The sequence below is a fragment of the Furipterus horrens genome, unplaced genomic scaffold (assembly GCF_987537825.1).
Source record: "Furipterus horrens unplaced genomic scaffold, mFurHor1.1.pri manual_scaffold_5, whole genome shotgun sequence".
In the NCBI taxonomy this organism is placed as follows: domain Eukaryota; kingdom Metazoa; phylum Chordata; class Mammalia; order Chiroptera; family Furipteridae; genus Furipterus; species Furipterus horrens.
This window is the reverse complement of record NW_028327175.1, coordinates 59,763,760-59,784,629: the sequence shown is the minus strand read 5'-3', so window position 1 is coordinate 59,784,629 and position 20,870 is coordinate 59,763,760. Positions and strand designations below refer to the sequence as shown.

At 36.6% G+C, this 20,870-nt stretch overlaps 1 protein-coding gene across 1 annotated transcript in view; it reads right to left on the bottom strand.

The window, feature by feature from the left end:
• ADGRV1 (adhesion G protein-coupled receptor V1) overlaps positions 1-20,870 on the bottom strand; it is a gene marked incomplete at its 5' end in the record, with an annotated part of 466,202 nt that overhangs the window by 8,713 nt on the left and 436,619 nt on the right. The gene's annotated exons all lie outside the window — the stretch shown is intronic.

The window sequence follows — 20,870 nt, the reverse complement described above, 5'->3', positions numbered from 1 at the left end:
AAACATGTTTGTAAGCATAGTGACTTTCTACAAATGTTTTCCAAATTCTACGCAAAGCTAGGATTACAGAACAATGATAGAAGTCTAGCAAGAGGCCACTGTAAATTTCTAAGTGTCATGAAAGCATTATTCCATGTGATTTGGGAAAACTGCTCTCTCATTAGCAAATCATGTTTTTTTCTTGGTTAAATCATAAGTAACTCTGGCCCTGGCCAGGTGTCAGGTGTCTCAGTTGGTTGGAGTGTCATCCTGTACACCAAAAGGTTGTGGGTTCAATTCCCAGTCAGGGCACACATCTAGATTGAACCCTGGCTGGAGTGCGTACGGGAGGCAACCGATCTCTCTCTCTCTCTCTCTCGCTCTCCCTCTCTCTAAAACCAGTAAACATGTTCTTGGGTGAGGATTTCAAAAAATATAGCCCTATTAACATCTCATTAGCTGTGTACATTGTTTTAGAAAGTAAACCTCTTGCCTTCCAGAAAATTACTGTCTTTCCCAGGATCTCACTTACTCTCATTTTTTTCCTTAGCACAATGGTTGAAGTTAGCTCCAATGACCTTGTAGGCCTCTGGAAGGACAGCATTAATTAAGCCTTCTCATTTTGTTTATATACCTCACCTACTCATCTCATTTGGAAATAGAATCACTGGGTAGAGACTCAGGAATTTTGTGCATTACTTAATATTTATAATGGCTCGCTTCTCAGTAAATGTTATGTAAGAACAATAAAGCTACCTTGTGCATTCTTAAAGATCTTCTGGCCCTTTAAATTACTTTGCAGTCTAGTCAAATTCGTAACAATTGCTCTGCTTCCATCATAGATAGATAGTAATTCAGATCTTGTATTTGTGCTTCCAACAGTGCCTACACTGCTTTCCTTCATGATTTCTACAAGGGATCTACTGTATACTTCTAATGGTGCTTCTATATGGCTTGTTAATTTTGACCTTTACATTCAGCCAATAAAACATGTTAAATTGTGCCTCTTGTGTCTGTTAATCCTGGTGTTTAAGTTTTGGGAGTAAATAAGAATTGCCTGAGTTACTAAAATTCTTAAGTTAATCCACAAAAGTAAAAGCAAGGCACTCAACTTATTAAAGAAGAAAAAGAGTTAATGTCAATATTTTTCATAGAGCACAAATTAGTATCCTCACAATGTGGAGTTGTCTCTCTCTCATGGTTCCTAACATTTCTAGGAGTGTAGTAGCAATAAAGTAAATCATATATTTGTGAGCTTGAACATTATATCTGCTGGTATAAATAGAAAAAAAATAGAAAATTCACAAAAATTACAGCCAACTTTTAATATAAAATGAAATTAGAGGACAGTCTGCAAAGTACACTGCTAGCAGTTTATTTCTGTTGTCGTTTCTGGAATACTCTCAAAAATTAGGCTTTTCTCTCCTTTCTGCTGGAATGACTCCTTTTCAGGTTGGCATCCAGTCTACTTAATTAACAAATATGTTTTAAAATCAGTGGTTTAGCTGCTAAAATATTTTAAAATGTAATTACTCTAACAACAAATGATATGAAATTAGTAACAAATTTACTTCCTTTTGAATTAGTTTTTTTTTGAAACAACGTTAATATTGTAATTATGTAGAAATGAATCATTTTCATGTGCAAATGATGCTGTGAACATTAGCAGAAACAAATCTTCCTGGAAACACACATACACATCCAAAATTTTTTCTTGTACAAGTAATTTTTCACATGAGTATGACCTAATTACATTGGCCACAGCAACAGACAAAACAGGAAAAAGATTACACTGTCAGCCTTGAAAATTGTGAGAATATAACTGATTTGTTTCAGGATTTCTCTAAGTGGTATGAAGTGATAGGGTGAGAGGTAGATCAAAAAACAAAAACCATGCTTTAAAACCCACTTCCAAGGACCCATTTGTTAAAACAGCACATTCTCTCTGGTTTGCTTTCATATCTAGCATTTGTGCTTCGGGAACGGAGCTGACTGCTGAAAATAACTTGCATGTGAAAACTTCTATTTTATTTTTCTTAAAAGCCTATTTACACATACAGCAAATACTTTGAATCTTTTAGCTGTGCCCCAGGAAACATACACACTGTTAATATGGAAAGAAAAGAGTGTTTAAAAGCAGATTGCACGACATTTGCCTGTGCCTGGCCCCAGCTGGACAAATGTAAAAAAGGAACCTTCATTATCCAAAGTGCTCAGCTGTGGAGGTTTCTGACCTCAGAGTAAAAACAAGTCCCTATTCCAAACACTACATGTTAAATCTCAAGTTCTCCCTTGTATGCTGGTCTGTAAAAAAAATTTAAGAGATAATATATAATGTCAATTATTCACTCAAATATGCTGACCACCCACTATGTGCACTGCCAGACACTGACATGCAAGGATGAAATGTTTGGCTCTCCTCAAGTTGCTCACAAAGACAGCAATAGCCTACAAAATAATAGGTTAATTATAGAAGCAGGACATATATAATCCATCTGTTCTTCCTATTTACCTTGTGAAGGCTTACAGAGAAGGGAACTCTTACTGTGCACTGCTATTTTGATTATTTAGTGGGATCTCTACTTCAATGATGAAAACTGCTTTCAGAAGTCTTTAGTTATATGTGTCTAGATTGAACACTCCACTATGCCAATGTTGTATTTCTTTTGATTCAGGAATTTAAACTTATTAACAAATATTTAGAGAGGCACAACAAGTTAAATGTTTTTAACACTTTCAAGGAGCAAAACAAGTATAGGAGATTTTGGTTGATTATCTCAATAATTTCTATCAGCCACCCCAATAAAGTCAATAAAAAATAAATAAATAATAGACACAATAATTTCTATCAGTACTATATGAGGTAACAGAGAATCACCATTGCCATTTGACAAATTCAACCAAGGAGCGGTAGAATAGGTAGTTGATGAAGCTGCATGTCTCAGAAGGAAAAGTCTCAGGGCTTCACATTTGTCAAATGGCAATGGTGATTTGAAGAACGCATCTGAAACCCAAATGTCCCCTCTGAGGACTAAGATACAGCCCTCAATTAGAAGCAGATAAGCTTTGTAGGTTTTGTAAAAAGATCTCAGAAGAGGGCAAAACCCAGATATTCAAACCATAACTGCACATAAGATGTCTTAATCAGAAATCCCCTTTGTCCCTGACTCTCCCATCCCATAATTCTTTCAGGTTGCAGAAAAGTGGTGAACATACTAAATGCATTAAATAAACCCACTTAATAGCTGCCCAGGCCCATTCCTTTAATTTTACTTGTCTCTAAATAAAGTGAAAGATTAGTGCATGATTTTTTCTCCTGCATTCTGAATGCTATCCTGCACCCACAGCCAGTTGGAGCTGGTATGACAGACATCGCACTGCATTCTCCAGCAGTGAACATTAACACACCCATATAACAAGAGCTCTCAGAAACCCTGAGTTACCTGACATACTAACTCCACATGGCCTCTGTTTCTAGTAATTATTTTAGATTCTGGCAAAGTTTTGACCGATGATATATGATTAAAATATGCAGGTGATAGTACCTCGCCTGCTAATAACACAAATAATTGCATCAGTCTAGGTATTAAATTTTATAGTGGTGCCAGGACCTAAATGTTTGAGGAATAAACAGCTAGAGGTCTACAGGCAACAGGGCTTGGTCTTACCGACACCACATATCTCACTGCATGCCGTGACGGTAAAGAAAAACTGTGCTATCAATAGCTGGAACTGACTATGGGAGAGGCATGTCATGACTCAGAGAATTTGAAAAAAAAGAAAGAGATTTTGCTAATATAATTCCAGTGAATTAAGATGAAAAAGACAGAGAGATTAAGGGAATTAAAGAAGCTAATAGTAACAAAAATACTCGAGGTTGCTAATTGGTTTACTTGAAATAGGGAATCCAATAAATGTAACTTAAGATGAATAAAAAGATATAATATTAATACAAGAAAAGCTTCCTGAAAAACATAGTAAGAACTAAATCTGCAGATTGAAAGTACAAGTATAATACCACAGACCACGGAAATTTTGATATAGATTTGCTAACACCCCAATCTCCTAATAAGTGGTAAATTTTAGGACAGCTTTAGACTTCTTTACATCAACCTTCAGTACTTAAAAGATAATGGAGCAATAGCTATTAAGTTTTGAGGGGAAAAGTGGTCTAAGAATATTATACCTAGCCAATATAGCCTGTAAAATTATCAAACATAAAAGAAATGCTTGGAATTCAGTTTCCATGGGGCTTTTTGGGGAACCCCTCTCCCAACTACATGATAATAAAATATAACCAATAAAGAGATGAGTTGCCCATACAGAAGAAAAGATAAATTCAGTAATGAAGATGGCAAAAGGATCATTTAAAAGGACTATGCATTTATATACAGAACCAATATTGAAAAACATTATGGGAATTATAGTTAGAGTCAAATGTAAATGTTAAGTATCTGGACAATGTACAAGGCATAATATCAACTAAAAACATTCCTAAAGTCAGGAAGATTGAAGATGGGAGGAGATCTGAGTACCAATGACTATCATCTTTTTTAGCATGTAGTGAATCGTACTATAAAACTAAAATACATAGGTGATAAAAACCAGTAATTCTAATACTTTAATGCATTTATAATTTCCTTTCTTAATTTATGAGAGACCATTTGTCTTTTCTGTGGTGACTAGAATATTTTTTGTGATATAGAAGCATTTTTTGAAATCAAACAATTATTTCTTCTCCATTTTAGTTTTGTGTGACAAATATAAGTAAAATAAAATTAAGTTTTGTGTATTATAGTAACTATAATATGGTCACATATTTAAAAATTAATACATTTAGGCATCCAATCATATTTAGTGCGTCTAGAAAGATGTTTGAAATGATGTTCACTTAATGTTATTATTTTTACTTTAAAAGTTAATGACCTTTAAATATGCTTGGTGACATACGTTGTATAAAGTAGGAATGATTTTTAAAATGATCTGTTATATTTAATGGCTTATTTGCTCTTTCTGGTGTTTTTCCTATAGAATTAGATTTCTCTCACATATTTCCCTTTTCTTTCAGACTGAGAAACCTCTTTTTAGCATTTGCTGTAGTTCAGATTTGTTGGAAATAAATTCTTTCAGCTTTGTCTGCATGGAAATGTCTTTATTCCACCATCATCATTATTATTATTACACCATTTCACTGGATAGGTTCTTTTTGTTTGTCTGTTGGGATCTTTACAGATGTCATACCAGCCCTGGCTGGCATGGCTCAGTTGGTTGGGCATCATCCCACAAAACAAAAGGTTGCCAGTCTGATTCCCGGTCAGGGCACATACCTGGGTTGCAGGCCTGGTCCATGATTGGGGATCTGAGAGGCAACTAACTGATGGGTGTTTCTCTCTCATACTAATGTTCCTCTCCCTCTTTTTCTCCCTACCTTCCCCTCTCTCAAAATAACTAAATTAAATCTTTAAAAAAAAAAAAAAAAGGTCATTCCATTGTGTTCTGGTTTTCAGAATCTCTGATGAGAACAGTGTTCGTTTTTATCATTATTGCCTTGTATACAAAGTTCTCTTCACCTTCCCAAGCTGCCCTCATCATTTCCTATTTAGTGTTTTCAAGAGTCTGACTATGATATGTTGAGGTGTATTTTTCTTTTCTTGGGGATCTGTAAGCTTTTCAAATTTGGCAAATTCCTGGCCATCATTGTTTCTATTATGGGCACCTAACATTAATGAGGATTACTTATGGAGAAAGTTTGAAATGATTTTCAACATTTTTAATATTTATTCTTTTATTGTTTCAATTCTTCACAATAAATAATTATAATTTTTCCTCCAAAATAAGTGATTTAACAAGACAAATGAAAACTTCAGGCAAATATGTCAGTATATTGGTAATGATCAACCGTATATATTGGGAATATGGACACATGAACATTTATTATTGTTTTCTTTTTCTTTTCTATATTTTTAAAACTTTGAAACATAAAGTATTAAAATAACAGGAATAATGTTTTGGGAGACATAGGGAAAATGTACAATTTCAAAATCTTCCAGTATATGTTAATTCTGTTATGAAAAACAATTAAAAAATAGGCGGTGGGGTCATACAAGTGGCCTAACCAAAACCACCTCTCTTTCAGGTAGCCTAAGAAAGTGATAAAACAATGCAGCAGAAGGAACTTAACAGGAATATAAGCTTCATTAAAGTTAGAATTTCTTCAGCTTAAAATTTACAAATTGGTGATTACAAAGTAAATATCTTCCACTAATCTGTACTCTCCTAGAAAGAAGAGATTATGTCCAGTACACCATTGTATTTTTCAGTTTATGGCATGGTCTCCCTGGCACACAGGAGGAGCTTAAGAAATATTTGTTAAGAGATTACAGTTTTTAAATTTCACTAGTGGGAGAGAGTAGGATGGTGAGGGAACAAATCTGGGTCTGAGGCATGTGTTGGTTTTAGCTCTCTTAATGCTCTCACTATAGTTGGGAAATTCAGTAGTTGCTCAATGAAATTTTGCTTGCGCTTAGTCTTTTTTTGTTTCACATGTTACATGTGCCAAGACACTTGCCTGAGAATGAAGTGTCCACTCCAGGCTGGGTCTCTGCTCTTCTGGGTCAGTGCCCCTCTAGTAGGGGGCTCGCTTGGTGCAGATCCCCCAGCTGACTTCCTGGCTGGGTCTGCTTCTCTGCTGGGGCTGGGTTTCCATACTGCTGCCAACCTTTTCTGTGGCTTTTTCTCCTAAAAGGTATCACAACTTTCTGCTCTGGCTCCCCGCTTGGCACAATCTCTGTGATCTCTGCTTCTGGCTTCCCGCTGCTCCTGGGCTGGTGACCTACTGCTACTTTGCATCACCAGTGACTTAGCAGCATAGACAATGGGTTTCATGCCAATGACAGGATTGAAAAGACAAATGCAATATTTCTGCATTTATACATTTTTTGCAGGTGTGAGAAAAGTAGGAATTTCAATTTTTATTGTTTCATATTTTTTAACTGTTCTTATTTTTCACACTTTAAGTTGCTTTTGTTAATGTTTTTATTTATAACAAAAATTACAGTGTGCTTTACATATACAGAGAAAGAAGCAAGTGAGTCCATTTTGATAGCCATTGGCTAGTCAGCACAACTGAAATACTTAGAAATCTGAAAACAATTATTACACAATGCTTTGAAAAATACTTGTATGGGTAGGGAATTACCTAGTGCTCACCAAAGATTATAGATAGTTCTTCTAAAATTTCTTATTAATTTAAAGTACATTTTTCAGAACTAGTAGAGTCAAGAAAAGTTCAGTTGGCTTCAGAAATGTCTATAACTAAAATATCTGAGGAGCGGGTCTTCTCTTTCAAGGTTTGAGATTAGGTAGAATGTCTACTTTAAGTAATGTAATCCCTAGAAACAACAGTTATATAAGTTTTTATCATAAATATTGAGAATATAAACAAGATATTTTTTCTTTTATATAATCAGGCCTTCTATCTGCAATTTAAGAACATATGCCACTTACAAACACAAGAAACATTTGGTCAGTCTTCTTCATAATAAATGCTCACGAATAAAAAGACAATTACTAGGTCATGCCCCAACAATCTCATCTCTTTGTCACTGTTTCTTCAGCCCCTCTTTGTTCTACTCTGCTTGATCTCCAAGATTCTCAAGGTTCTTCATGTTTCTAAGTTTCAAATCCTGGAGACCTCAGCACTCATGACACTACTTGTTAGGGAGCAAGACTGTTTCTGATAAGACAGAAGAAACTGAAAATTAAGGTGTATTTTGTTTGTTTGTTTTTAAGTTATAAGAACACTAATTCCTGATCCAACCAACTCCCTGAAATTTGCTAGGTTAGAAAAGTTTCAGAAGTACAAATCAAGTTGGGTATTAAGATTGTGGGACAGTACTAAGGTGAACTAAATGAAGTAGAAGAGTTTGGGAATCTGAGAATAATTTTTAAGGTTTTGATAAAAAGTGGAGAATAGAATACAGTTGAAATAAGCTTTGAATGTAAAAAAAATACTTTAAGTTAAAATTATGTATGTACTAAGTGTACCATGATTATTTATTTAAATCTCGTTATAAGCATTTTTTATAAAAATAATAATTTAAAGTCATTTTTAAAATTTATTCTGAGAAACCTCTGTAACAGGCAATTGAAAACAGTGGAAGTCTGTAGATTGAAATAATTAATAGCAACTACAACAACAAAGAGAAAGTAAAGTGGGTTGTTTCATGCCCTTTGGTGTGGTTTTTCTACGCAGAAAAGACTATTCAGAAGTTCACTTTTAGTTTTATCTTACAGCAAAGGGTTTTTTAAATTATATTTTATTATTTATACTAGTACAGTTCTCCCAAATTTTCCCCTTGTTCTCCTCCACCCAGTACCCTCTCCCCACTCCCTCAGGCAGTCCCCACACCAGTGTTCATGTCCACGGGCCATGCATATAAGTTCTTTGACTACTCCATCTTCTATGCTGTACATCACATCCCCATGACTATTCTGCAGCTACCTATTTGTACTTCTTAATCCCTTCCCATTTTACACCCAACCCCCCAACCCCCTCCTATCTGGCAACCATCAGTATGTTCTCTATGATTCTGTTTCTGTTCTGCTCATTTGTTTATTTTGTTCCTTAGATTTAACTGTATGACAGATATTCCCCTAAAAATGAATGTATTTATTAAAAAATGTGTATTTATTCTTATATGTTTAAACTTCAGTCACCTTCAAAGCACTCTCCATTTTATGCAATACAACTATTGAGATGTTTTTTCCACTGCTCAAAACAGTTTTTGAACTTGTCGATTTTGATGGCTTCTAGTGCATGGGTGGGTGTGGGACCAGCCTGTTCTGCATTTCTGCCCCTCCTACAAGTCTCAATGTGGTTTTTCACTTTAATTCTATAGTTGTAGGACTTCCATTCAGCTCCATTTCTGATGGTTCTGAGTGATGGTTGTTCTATAGCTCAGTTGTAATTTTGATGTGGTTGTGCAAGGAGGTGAGCTGTGTTCACCTATGCTGCCATCTTGAGCGGAAGCCAAGTAAAATGTTTTCAAAGTGTCCAGTCATGTGGTCATGGATCAATTAGCACACTGCCAATCTGTATACTTATATCAAGTATCACAATATGCACCCTAAATATTTTATGGTTTTGTTAATTATATTTCAACAGAGGTAAAAAAAACCCCACATAACAACAAAAAGGATAAAATGTGATAAACACAACAGCATGAATGAATAAAAAAATGAATCAGTATCCTGGGTTAAAAAAGCCAGATATAAAAGAGTACTTATTATATGATTCTACTGATGCAAATTTCTAGGAAATACAAATTAACATATAGTGGCAGATGCAAGTCAGTGGTCACTGACTCTGGGAGCAGAGGGAAGGGTGTTCTACAGGGGAGCTGGGAAATCTCTTGGGGGTGATAAAAATGTTCTGTATTTTGATTGTGGTGGCTTCTCACCAGTGAAAGCTTAAGAATAAACTGGGATTTGAATTTGTTGTTTTAATTTATTGAACACTAACCTTTTAAGCCAAGGGTTAGCAAAGTTTTTCTGAAAAGAGTCAGTAAATTATTTTAGATTTAGCAAGACATATGGTCTCTGTTGAAATTATGCTGAAATTTCAATTTCTTACAATTTTCACATGTCACTAAACATTATTTTCTTATTTTTCTAACATCTAAAAATGTAAAAACCATTCTTAACTATATAAGTACTTTCAAATATAGTTGTGTCAGCATCCTTTATATTACCTTTTTGAAAAAAAGGCTTTAAAAATTTAGCATTCAGGTATCTGTTAACTACTTTATGGATTAAGCTTAATTGTTTGAACAGTGAAAGGTGACCAAAGAATAGTGTCAATGACGATGAAAAGGAAAAATTGGATGACCCAGAGCCAATAAAAATACGTTAAAGGAATCATTTTGCTGTGGAAATTAAATTTCATACATGTTGAAGTGAAAATATGTAAGATTATCATAAATAGTAGACTGAGATCAGGTTGGACACATAAGCGTGGAAAGAGCTGTGCAGTGGTAAAAGCTAAAGCCATGGGGGGTTGTAAGGTTACACTGGAGAGAAAAAAGCTGAGTGTTCAGGATTAAACACAGCTGGAGACTATGAACAGGAAGAGGAACCAGTGATGTAAACAAGGAACAGCCTACTGGTCAGGCAGGTCAGATAAGAGGACAGCCACAACTATCAGATTAAGAAAAACAAAATTCTATTCCAGAGGAACGAGGAGGTGTATCTCATCAAAAACAGACATCAAGAGGGAAAAAGAGGCATTTGTTTATCTCAGCTATAACTGATGTCTTTGGAAAAAACACAAAAACAAAAGAGAGAGTGGTGAGAACAGACTGAAATGGGTAATACATAGTGCTGTCAACAAATATCCGACCCATGACAGATCAGCCCGTTTGGTAACTATATGTCAACGGTTGATGGGAGTGTTTTCATTCTTCTACCCCACGCACTTCATTCATTACTATTCTTTTCTTTTCTAATTAAATGCATTGTATCAGAGACATGGACATTAAAATTACAATGAGATACCACCTTACACCGGTCAGAATGGCCATCATCAACAAATCAACAAGCAACAAGTGCTGGCGAGGATGTGGAGAAACGGGAACCCTACTGTACTGTTGGTGGGAATGCAGACGGGTGCAGCCACTGTGGAAAACTGTATGGAATCTCCTCAAAAAACTAAAAACGGAACTGCCTTTTGAACCAGCAACTCCACTACTAGGATTATACCCTAAGAATCCTGAAACACCAATTCAAAAGAACTTATGCACCCCTATGTTCATAGCAGCGCTGTTTACAATAGCCAAGTGCTGGAAACAGCCTAAGTGTCCATCTGTAAATAAGTGGATCAAAAAAATATGGTACATTTACAGAATGGAACACTATGCAAAAGAAAGCAAGAATTCCTACCCTTCGTGACAGCATGGATAGAATTTGAGAGTATTATGCTTAGTGAAATAAGCCAAGCGGTGAAAGACAAATACCATATGATCTCACCTATAAGTGGAACCTAATGAACAAAACAAACAAACGAGCAAAATAGAACTAGTGACATGGAAATAAGGAACAGATTGTCATGACCAGAGGGGAGGGGGATAACGGGAGAAAGAAGGGAAAGGATCTAGTCAAGGAACAAGTATAAAGGACCCATGGACATGGACAACAGGGTGGGGATTGACTGTGGGAGCAGGGGTGGGTGGGGCAGGAGAGAGCAATGGGGGAAAAATTGGGACAACTGTAATTGAACAAAAATAAAATAAAATAAATTAAAAAAGTGTATTGGTGTGACATTGGTTAATAACATTATATGTTCCAAATGTAGAATTAAAAAAAAATCCTCATCTGAGAATAGGTTTATTGATTTTTAGAGAGAGAGAGAAAGAGAAGCAGGCACGTGACCTGACCAGGGACTGAACCTGCAACCTTTTGGTATAAGGGATAACACTCCAACAAACTTTGCCACCCAGCCAGGGCTCAAGTGTACAATTTTATACTACATCATCTATATATTGCATTGTGAGTTCATCACAAAAAGTTTTTATTCTGAACAAAAGACTATATAGGACAGAGTTCAATTCCTTTAAACTACAAACTGAATCAGGCATTCAATGTGAAGTTACTGAATAAGCACTGCACATTTCATATTTTCTGCAATGCTGGATCAATGTGGTTGTACCTTCCTGTCAATGTCATGTCCTGTCTGACACCAAGATTGCTTTTGGATAATGTCAACTTTTTGTATTACTGACATATTCCTATCCACAAGTTGCAGAAGGCAGACAGATGGTCAGCCAGACACATAACTATTGGGCTTCTATATCTTTTATGTTGCTTTTAAAATGAAAAGAAATCTAGTAAACTTTTAAGAAATGATTCATTTCATCATAACATGGTTAATCAAATACCAAAGATGATCTAATGGCCTTGTTTTAGAAACATTCCTAGATGAGTCAATTCTAAAATAATGATATAGTCCTTGTAGTGTTTAAAGAAATGTGGAACTCAACATCCTATGCTTTGCTGTTCTGAAACACACAAGTATAAATCATACACTGAGAAGATAGAAAGAGGTTTCTCTTTATGACTGGAAAAACTGGCAAATTCTGGAACATTTACGCTAGCAGATAAAAACTTGAGGTATATTTCTGGGAAATTTTACATCTATAGATTTTAGATAATACAGCATCTAAACAAAAACCAATAATAATTGTAGCTATTAATGAGAATATATAGTCAAAATATTATTTATTATTTTTCAAGTACTCTTTCTCTGATGATTAAAACGCTATTTAGTTGGGACAAGTCATTTACTATCGTTTGCTGCAATTTTCTAATTAGTGATATAAGGACACTAGGATTTTTCCAGAGATGTCTATGGAATACTCGATTCATTAAAAACTTTTAAAAATGTACAAATAATTTAATCTTAAAAAGCAAAAACTTTAAACAGCCCAGGTTCATTGTTAATATTTATTTCAGAAGAGGAAGAAGAATACAGAGGAGCCAAAAAAGAACCCCAAAACTTATACCAAATCATAACACTCAGAAATAACCACTCTCTCTTGGATGTGAACTTTCTTAAAATTACAATTTCTAGAGAGGGTTTATTTTTCCCAACCCGTTAATTATGTAAGGACACATTTTCATATGTAAGCATGTTTTTGGAATAAGAGCTGAAGGTTGGATGTATAGTTGGGCAGCAGCTGGGTAACCTCAGGTCTTGGTTTGCCTGGGACAGTCCCGGTTTGCTTGGGATTTTTGGGGTAGCCTTGTTATCTCAGCATTTTTATTAACACCACCCTGTTCCCTTGAGCATCAATGACAGAGAATTACATGGCAATTTATTTAGTAGGGCCAGATAAGGCTCCTCAAGAGCCCAGCTTTCAGGAACTATTAGATACAGGAGAGCTATCAAGGGTACCCTAATAAAAACCCAAGTCCTGAGCAGACCTCTTCACATAAATATGGTCTGCAATTTAAATTCTCTTCAAACTATTTTGATTGACTCAATGAGTTAATACATAAAACTGAGTTTCCACCAAGTAGTGTACTGTAGGTTCCATGCAGGCAGCACAAGAACAGGCTTAGCCCTTTTCCCCAGAGTTTTTCATGCCAACTCGTGTGGTTCAACGCTTGGACCTCCAGCAGGAGTTCCTCTGCTTCCTGAACCCAGGACCACTGCCTGAAGGGAAGAGTCAGTAACGTGGAAGAGGGGTCCAGTGACTGGCCTTCCCTAAACTTGCTGACGTTCTTTCAAATATTTTCTCCCTCTTTAGCAAAATAATGTTGTGTACTATTCTTTTAAAAGTTTTTGAGTGTCTACTACATAAGAAGTTCTGTGATTCATAAAATTATATAAAAGATGTGGTATCTGCTTCAAAGAGCTTACACTATAATGGAAAATATAAGGCATATAAGTAAAATTAAGTCCTGTGGCCTAGAATGTATGCTACGATGTATATCCACACTCTCAAACTTCTTTTGCAACAGAAAATTTCAACTTTGTGGTAGCACACAAGTTTCATATGTGAGTATATATTCCCTCACCTGATGAAGGTTAAAGGCAAAATAAGATTTAGTTTTATGTATTTATTCTGTAGCTAATTTTTCAGAAAATAATTTTTAAAAAATCCTTACCCGAGGATATCTTTTTATTGATTTTAGAGAGAGGGAGGGAGGGAGAATGGGGGGGACGGAGGGGGAGAGAGAGAGAGAGAGAGACATCAGTGTAAGAGAGATAGATCAATCAGTTGCCTCCCATATGCACCCCGACCAGGTATGGAACCTTCAAACTAGGTATGTGCCCTGACCGAGATTCGATCCCACAACCTTTTCGTGTACAGAACGACACTCAAACCAACTCAGCCACCTGGCCAGGACCAGAACACAATTTTTATATACATTATACTGGTAGTAAAAGATAATTTTTTTTGTAGTGCCTCTTTTAATTACCACAACCTCAAGTCAGTCATTTCTCTTTTTTATAAAGAGCATTTCTTTTCATTAGATCAAAAAATATAAAAATCAGCAAATGGGTACTGCATTCTTTTATATTTGGAGTACAAGAACATTATTCAATGTCATCTACTCTTTAAGGAAGTAGAATGTTCAACTCTTGTGATTGATAATACAACAAAAATCTAAATAAGGATTTTAGTCTAGTCCTAAAGTTAATTTTCTTCAGTGTTTATAACCACACTCTAGTAAAAAATGGGATTTAAAGTCAGATATCTATTGGTACTGAATCCCGAATAAGTAGTATTAGTAGAATAAGTATATTATATACTAATTAGTATAGTTAGTTATATTGAGCTATACTTTATATGAACCTCAGCTTTTTCATCTGTACAATGGGAATATCAATGTCAGTTACCTCAATGGATTACTATGAGGTACAAATAAAATCACTGTAAGAGATATATTTGTAAGCTGTAAATCTGCTCTATAAATATAAGGCGATACTATTTTTATTACAAAAAGGATTAAAGCAAAGTTAGTTTCATCCTTATCCTGGTTGATTTCTTTCTTTGTACAGCACATTCCTACTAGTTGAGGTGGCCTGCCACAAGGCTGTGTTCCGAGAAAGGTATGACATCATGTCAAAAATGGTGGTGGTGGGGACAATTTAATGGTTCAGAAAGTTTCCAATACCTTCTGAGTAGAGAATACAAATTTGTAATTTGACTAATAAAGCTGTTGTGGTTTGGTCCTTATTTGTTCTCCCTCTGTGCCTCTGAGTTCACACTCCAGGCACATCAAACCACCAGGCACTTTCAGTTCCTCAATCCACAGGACTTTCTTTCAGTTTTGCCCCGAGAGTTTGCTGTTCCCACTCCTGCCCAACCTCCCCGCTAGCCTGGCTGGCCGTACCAATTAGGGAAGTATCTGCTCCTCCAGGACACTGAGATGCTTCTTTGGTTACCTCACCACCCCATACTGAGCTATTTACCCCAACACTCTGCGTCCCACATCCTGTGTACCCTCTTTTACAACAATCACTGTGTTCTATCCTAACTGCTACTTTTCTAGTTGGTCTCCTACATTAAACCACACAGCCTGTGAACTTCTTAAAACAAGATAACTGGACTTCTTCACTGCCATAGTCTAGCACAGTGCTATGCAAATGGCTAGTTCTTCATAAATATTTGTTGAGTGGATGAGTGATAGGAAGTTCAAAACAAACAAACAAACAAACAAACATGAAAGAAAGAAAAGAAAAAGACACTAAAAAACCCAGCAAATATGTACTACCTGAGGCCTAAAAAAATAAGGGAAAGAAAAACCTTAAGGGCTTATTCTTAAGAAATGGGTCTAGTTGTCCCTGCTATGCCATTTCCTTACTGCATCTTCACAGAAATTCTGGAAGACTTAAGTTGGGGTGCTCTTTTTGGCAGGTGCACCCATGGCTCAGCAAGAGTATGAGGGTATGTAGTCACAGCTTTTTACAGGCTAAGTTGGACCAAAACCTCCTATAGTGGGAGGGGATGATAGGCATGTTATGGCAAAGGCAATAAAAGCTTAACTCTGGTGTGTATGTGTGTGTGTGTGTGTGTGTGTGTGTGTGTGTAAAGCACCTGGAAGCGTACGTAAAAGCACAGCACATATTACTATTTTATTGTGTTTTTTTTTTTTTTAAGTATATGAGGCAACAGCTATGTCTAAAAAGAATAGTTGCTATAATTAAGAAACCAAGTCCCATGTGCCAAACTTTGGTTTCCTTTTACAGATCTTTCATGTAGTCGTTTGCACTTTGACTTTAAATTTTACCACCCTTAGAAAAGAATAAATGTTTTACAAGATTATTCCAACCTGTACTGTAATTTTTAGAATAAAACTCTGTCTTAAGACAAAGAAAAAAATCCCATATTCTGTGAAAAAAATAATTTTAAAAATGCAAGGAAACATAGAAACCACCTAGTAATACTTATTTAGATGTTATAAGTGAAAAATAGTGGATCTGTGTATTCTCCCACATGACAAAAGGATGACTGTAGTCCTTTATATGATTTGTCAATAATAACAAAGTAGGGACATGAAGGGAGAGCAGGCCATTATTTTAAGAAACAACTGAACAGGGTAAAAGATTTATCTGTGCTTGCCTATGCTTTCCCCAAGACATCATGTACACTTACATCTGCTTCCTCTTCCACACATATTGTATGCATATGTGTGAAATTAATAAGCTTGAGATATTAGTAATTGAGTCTTTTGTCTTTTATTAAATCTTTAATGTGTGAAAGCTGAAGTCAGTGGTGTACTTAGCATTCTTCTAAATGTAGCTACACTTGAGGGAAGAGGCACCTCTTGGTGTTTCAAGAGGAGTTACTGCTTAATTGACAATAGGTACATATCTTTAATAAGTTCTGTGATTGGGTTTTCCTCTACAAAATCTTGATAAAATAAGAGCTGTTAAAAACATATTTATTGTAGTATCAATTCAGACAAAGTTAGGATTCCCAGAAGTGTAAGATACAAGAACCAGCACACACACACAAAAGGTAATCTCTACCTTGTTGCACTTCCGAGTGTGCTGTGCACTGCATTTAAGGACTTTGCAGACACCGTTGTTCAGACCCTGCAACAATCCTATGAGGCACATACTATCACCCTGCCTCCTGTGAGACTTCCTTCAGAGATGTTCATTAATTTCCTTGAGTACACAATTCTCCTTATCAGGCTGGGATACCTGGGTATGAAGTGGTGGGAAGTGCAGTGGTTTGGGCTTCCCTCATACTGGAGAACTGAATTAGTTCAGGGTAGTGGCCAAGTGTGGGTGGGACCGCTAGTGGAGATGGAGAGCACCCATGGCTGTGTTCCGTGGATCATCAATACATCAAAGTCAGGAGACTGGCACCCCTTCCCCCTCCTCCTTGCCACCCAATCCAATCCCTCACCAAGTCCAAACAAAATTTACCTCCAAAATATCTCTTGAACCCTTGGACTGCTCTCCAAATCCACTGCTAATATGATGGTCACAGTTACCATGATCTCACACCTTCACCAATGCAAGAATCTCTGCATCAACTTGCCCCCATTCTTTCTTTCCGCCTCCTCTCCGCCAATACCTCTCCATAATAGAAGATGTCACTTCACTGCTTATAACCTTTTAATGCTTACCACTATGATAAAAGCCCCGACTCTAACACGTCTTAGAAGCCTCTGCAAGATCAGGATTCATCAACTTTTTCAAGCTCACTGTCACCAAACCTCCTGTACTCTCCACACCCAGTTAGACCAGTCTAATTTGTCTAATTTCAAGCCTCTCACCTCAAGGCCTTGGCATATTCATATAAAAAATCATTCCACGAATGTATATTACACAGGCAGGTTGGCCAGATACAGTTCTAAGTGCCACGTCCTCACACCCTGCTCCCTCTGTCTGGAAGACACCTGCAGAACAAATGGGTTGTCCCTCTTAGGCCTGGGTCCACTTACTCAGCCTTCTGAGCTCACTTCCTCATGAATCCCACAAGTTAGATGATTTTCTTCTGTTTATACTTTTATACCCTGTACTGCTGTCCTGTATAACATCACAATTTTTAACAATGTTTTATTAAAAACTACCTTCCATAGTAGAAGCAGCATCTGTGATTTTCTGTGTTCTGTTTGGGACCATTCCTGTTTGGTTTGCCATTGTACCCTCAGGACCTAATGTGGTAAGTGACTTAATAACTACCTTTAAATGAATAAATGATGAGAGGCTCTCTATTGAAATCTTATCAGAAATAACCTAAAATATGACTTGTAAATGTATTACTGATGAAAGTAACAGCAAAACTCAGATTTATCAGAAAATTCAAAGGGCTTTCTAATTAAATACACATTGATCTACAATGTAAATAGTTAAAATAAATTTAACATTTTTTTCTTTAAAAACAAACCGTTTAGAAAACCAATGGCAAATGACTCTTTAGTAGCCACTGAGAGTCAAAAATCTGACAGAGACTCTTCATTACTGACAAATGACCTAGATGCTTTATTTCTTGATGTCACTTTCCATTTTTTAATAAACAATTTTATTTATTTATTTCTTTTTAGAGAGAGGGGAAAGGAGAAAGAGAGGGAGAGAAACATCACTGTGTGGTTGCCTCTCACTGGCCCTCAACTGGGGACCTGACATGCAATCTAGTCATGTGCTCTCACTGGGAATTGAACCAGCGACATTTGGTTTGCAGGCCGACACTCAATCCACTGAGCCACAGCAGCCAGGGCTCCATTTTTAAACTTAGCAATTTAGTAATCCCTGTCCACACAAAGTAGAGACAAAGGTGCTTTAACAGATGAATTTAGCTTAATGAAAACATTCCTTTTGAGCATTTTTTTGGTTTAATTTTATGGTCACTAAAAAATCTGGACTATCTTCAGGTCCAATTTCTGACCGCCCACCCCACTCCAAAATCAGGGAGGCAGCAGACATTGTGAAAAGTACATAGATTCTGAGACCTGGATTCCTGTCTCAGCTCTGTCACTGAATAGTGCTGAAAACTCATGGTCCCCGTGTCCCATCTGCAAAATCAAGATGGGCTGTAGATTGGATTATATGAGTCATTTCTAGAACTAAAGTTTGATTATTTTTTCTATAGTTGCAGAACATAACATAGTTGCAGATATTTTGTCTCCTTTTGGGGCTGTCACAAAGAAGGTTAAATCTATGAATTTACTTTTTGTAGACAACTGGCCCAAATCCCGAAACACAAATATCATTGTAAATTAAAACTTCATGAATACTTGAGTAGTGAATCAGCTTTCTGGAACCTTGTCAAATTTGAGATTTTGAGCCTATAAAGTTAAGAATCAAATTTTGATCTATGGTGTCCTCAAAGATAAGGTCAGTCTTCTAAAATATATTTATGAGAAAACAAACAATACTACCTTCTATACAACATTAAAATAATGGTGAATCCAAATATGGCAAGTGATGGGAAGAGAAGAATTCTGCCTTCTTCCCAAAGTGTTTTTTATTTTTTTATTTTATTTTATTATTATTATTTTTTTCTTTTTCCAAAGTGTTTTTTAATTTAGCCTGGCTCATAGTGGTGGGGTGAAATTAAGAAATAGGTTTTGAATAGCAATTTTTAAACTTCTTGCTATATATATCACAATTGTATATGTTAGAAAAGAAAGAGAATCTCTACTAAACTCCAACTATATTTGTCCATAAAGGACATGAATTTCATAACTAGTTCTAACCCATAATGTAGTACCAAAACCTTCTACATACATCTGTATACATAATTTCGATCTTAAAATACAACAGTCTGCATCAATTTCTTAAGTCAGAGAAAATTAAATATTTTAAATCCAGACTTTTCCTATTTTAGGTTGATTACCATTTTTCCTCATCTATACTATATTTAACCACAGAAGTCTTGTTTTATTTTTTCCACATTTTTTTGCCTTACATCACTCACAGCTTTTATACAGTACTCTAGGAATTTAAAGAGAAAATTTACTTCCCAGTGAATCCTGTCCTTTTAGATTTACCTAAGATACATGGTGATAATGCAAGTGCTAAGTACTGAGAACATGGGATAAACCATTCTGGAAGTAGTGTCATTATTATCAGTTTACTACAAGAATGGCTGGTTTGGCTCAGTGGCTTGAGCGTCGGCCTGCGAGCTAAGTGTCGCTGGTTCGATCTTCCAGTCAGGGCACATCAGAGAAGGAAAACTCTGACTCCAAAAAACCTCCGCTGCCTTGCGGCATACCTCTTCAGGGGAAAGGCTAAGGGAGTAAACCCCGACAGAAAATCCGGAGCCAGAGTCCCTAAGGCGGTTTGACGTTGTGGTCAACACCGGCAACTCCTGCGGCGCACCTGAAGCCAAGCTGTATTGACTCCGTCTTTCCCTTGGACCCTTCAGCTGCGAAGAGAGGGGGTGTCTGCTGCATGGGGAACAGCAGACCCTCCATATCACCCTGCCCAGGCTCTGTAGCTTCAGCTTCACTGGAGAGGACACTCCAGCGTCATCGCAAGATGTCGATTCAACACGGGAGGAGACAGATACCGTGTCACTCCCGAGTTGGACTGCACAGCCATTCTCGGCGGTGTAGATAGACTTAAGAAGCTACACCATCGCCTCTCGAGACGGACGGCTGCCGACGACTACAAGAATGGCAAAATGGGCCTTCATGTCCTTCTTGTTTTCCCCCCAGAGCATGTGTGTATGTGGGGGTGGGGTGGGGTGATGGTAGTGGTAGAGAGTCATTTAAATTTAGGATACACCAATGTAAGTAAACAAGTTGGTAAGATACAGTGAACCTTTCATTATTCTTAGCATTCATTTAATGATTTATCCATTCATAGGTCTGCTCATTCATTCAACATTTACTGAGCACAGGCATTATTAGAGTTTGGAACAAAGATAAAACACATAATACCTGTCTGCAGGAGGCTAGCAAGTCAGTGAGAGAAAAACAAAAACAATGATATTATAGTATATAGATGTCGCCATAAGGAAAGAAATCATATTGCAGGAGCTCAGAGGAAATACACTGAAAAGTGATTGGGGCCACGCAGAGAAAACTCCTTATAAGACTTGACTTCTATGTGAGTTTTTAAAAGACAAATAGGAAGCCAGGCAGCAGGCAGAAGAAAGGAGGAGAGGGCAGTGGAAGGTCCTCAAGAAGAGCAGACAACAAGTCCATACTAAAGTAACCAGTGCAGAAGATCATTAAAGCTTCTGCTATCGGAACAAATAAAATCTTCATGTATCACTTTATTTCAGTGTACAACTTAAGGGAATCACAGATGTTTTACTTAAATGGTCCATATGGTTCCTAATGAACACATTACAAACCCCAAACGAATCCTGTTGACTGCTCAAAATGATAATACTAAGAAGTGTAATCAGGTTTTTAAAAAT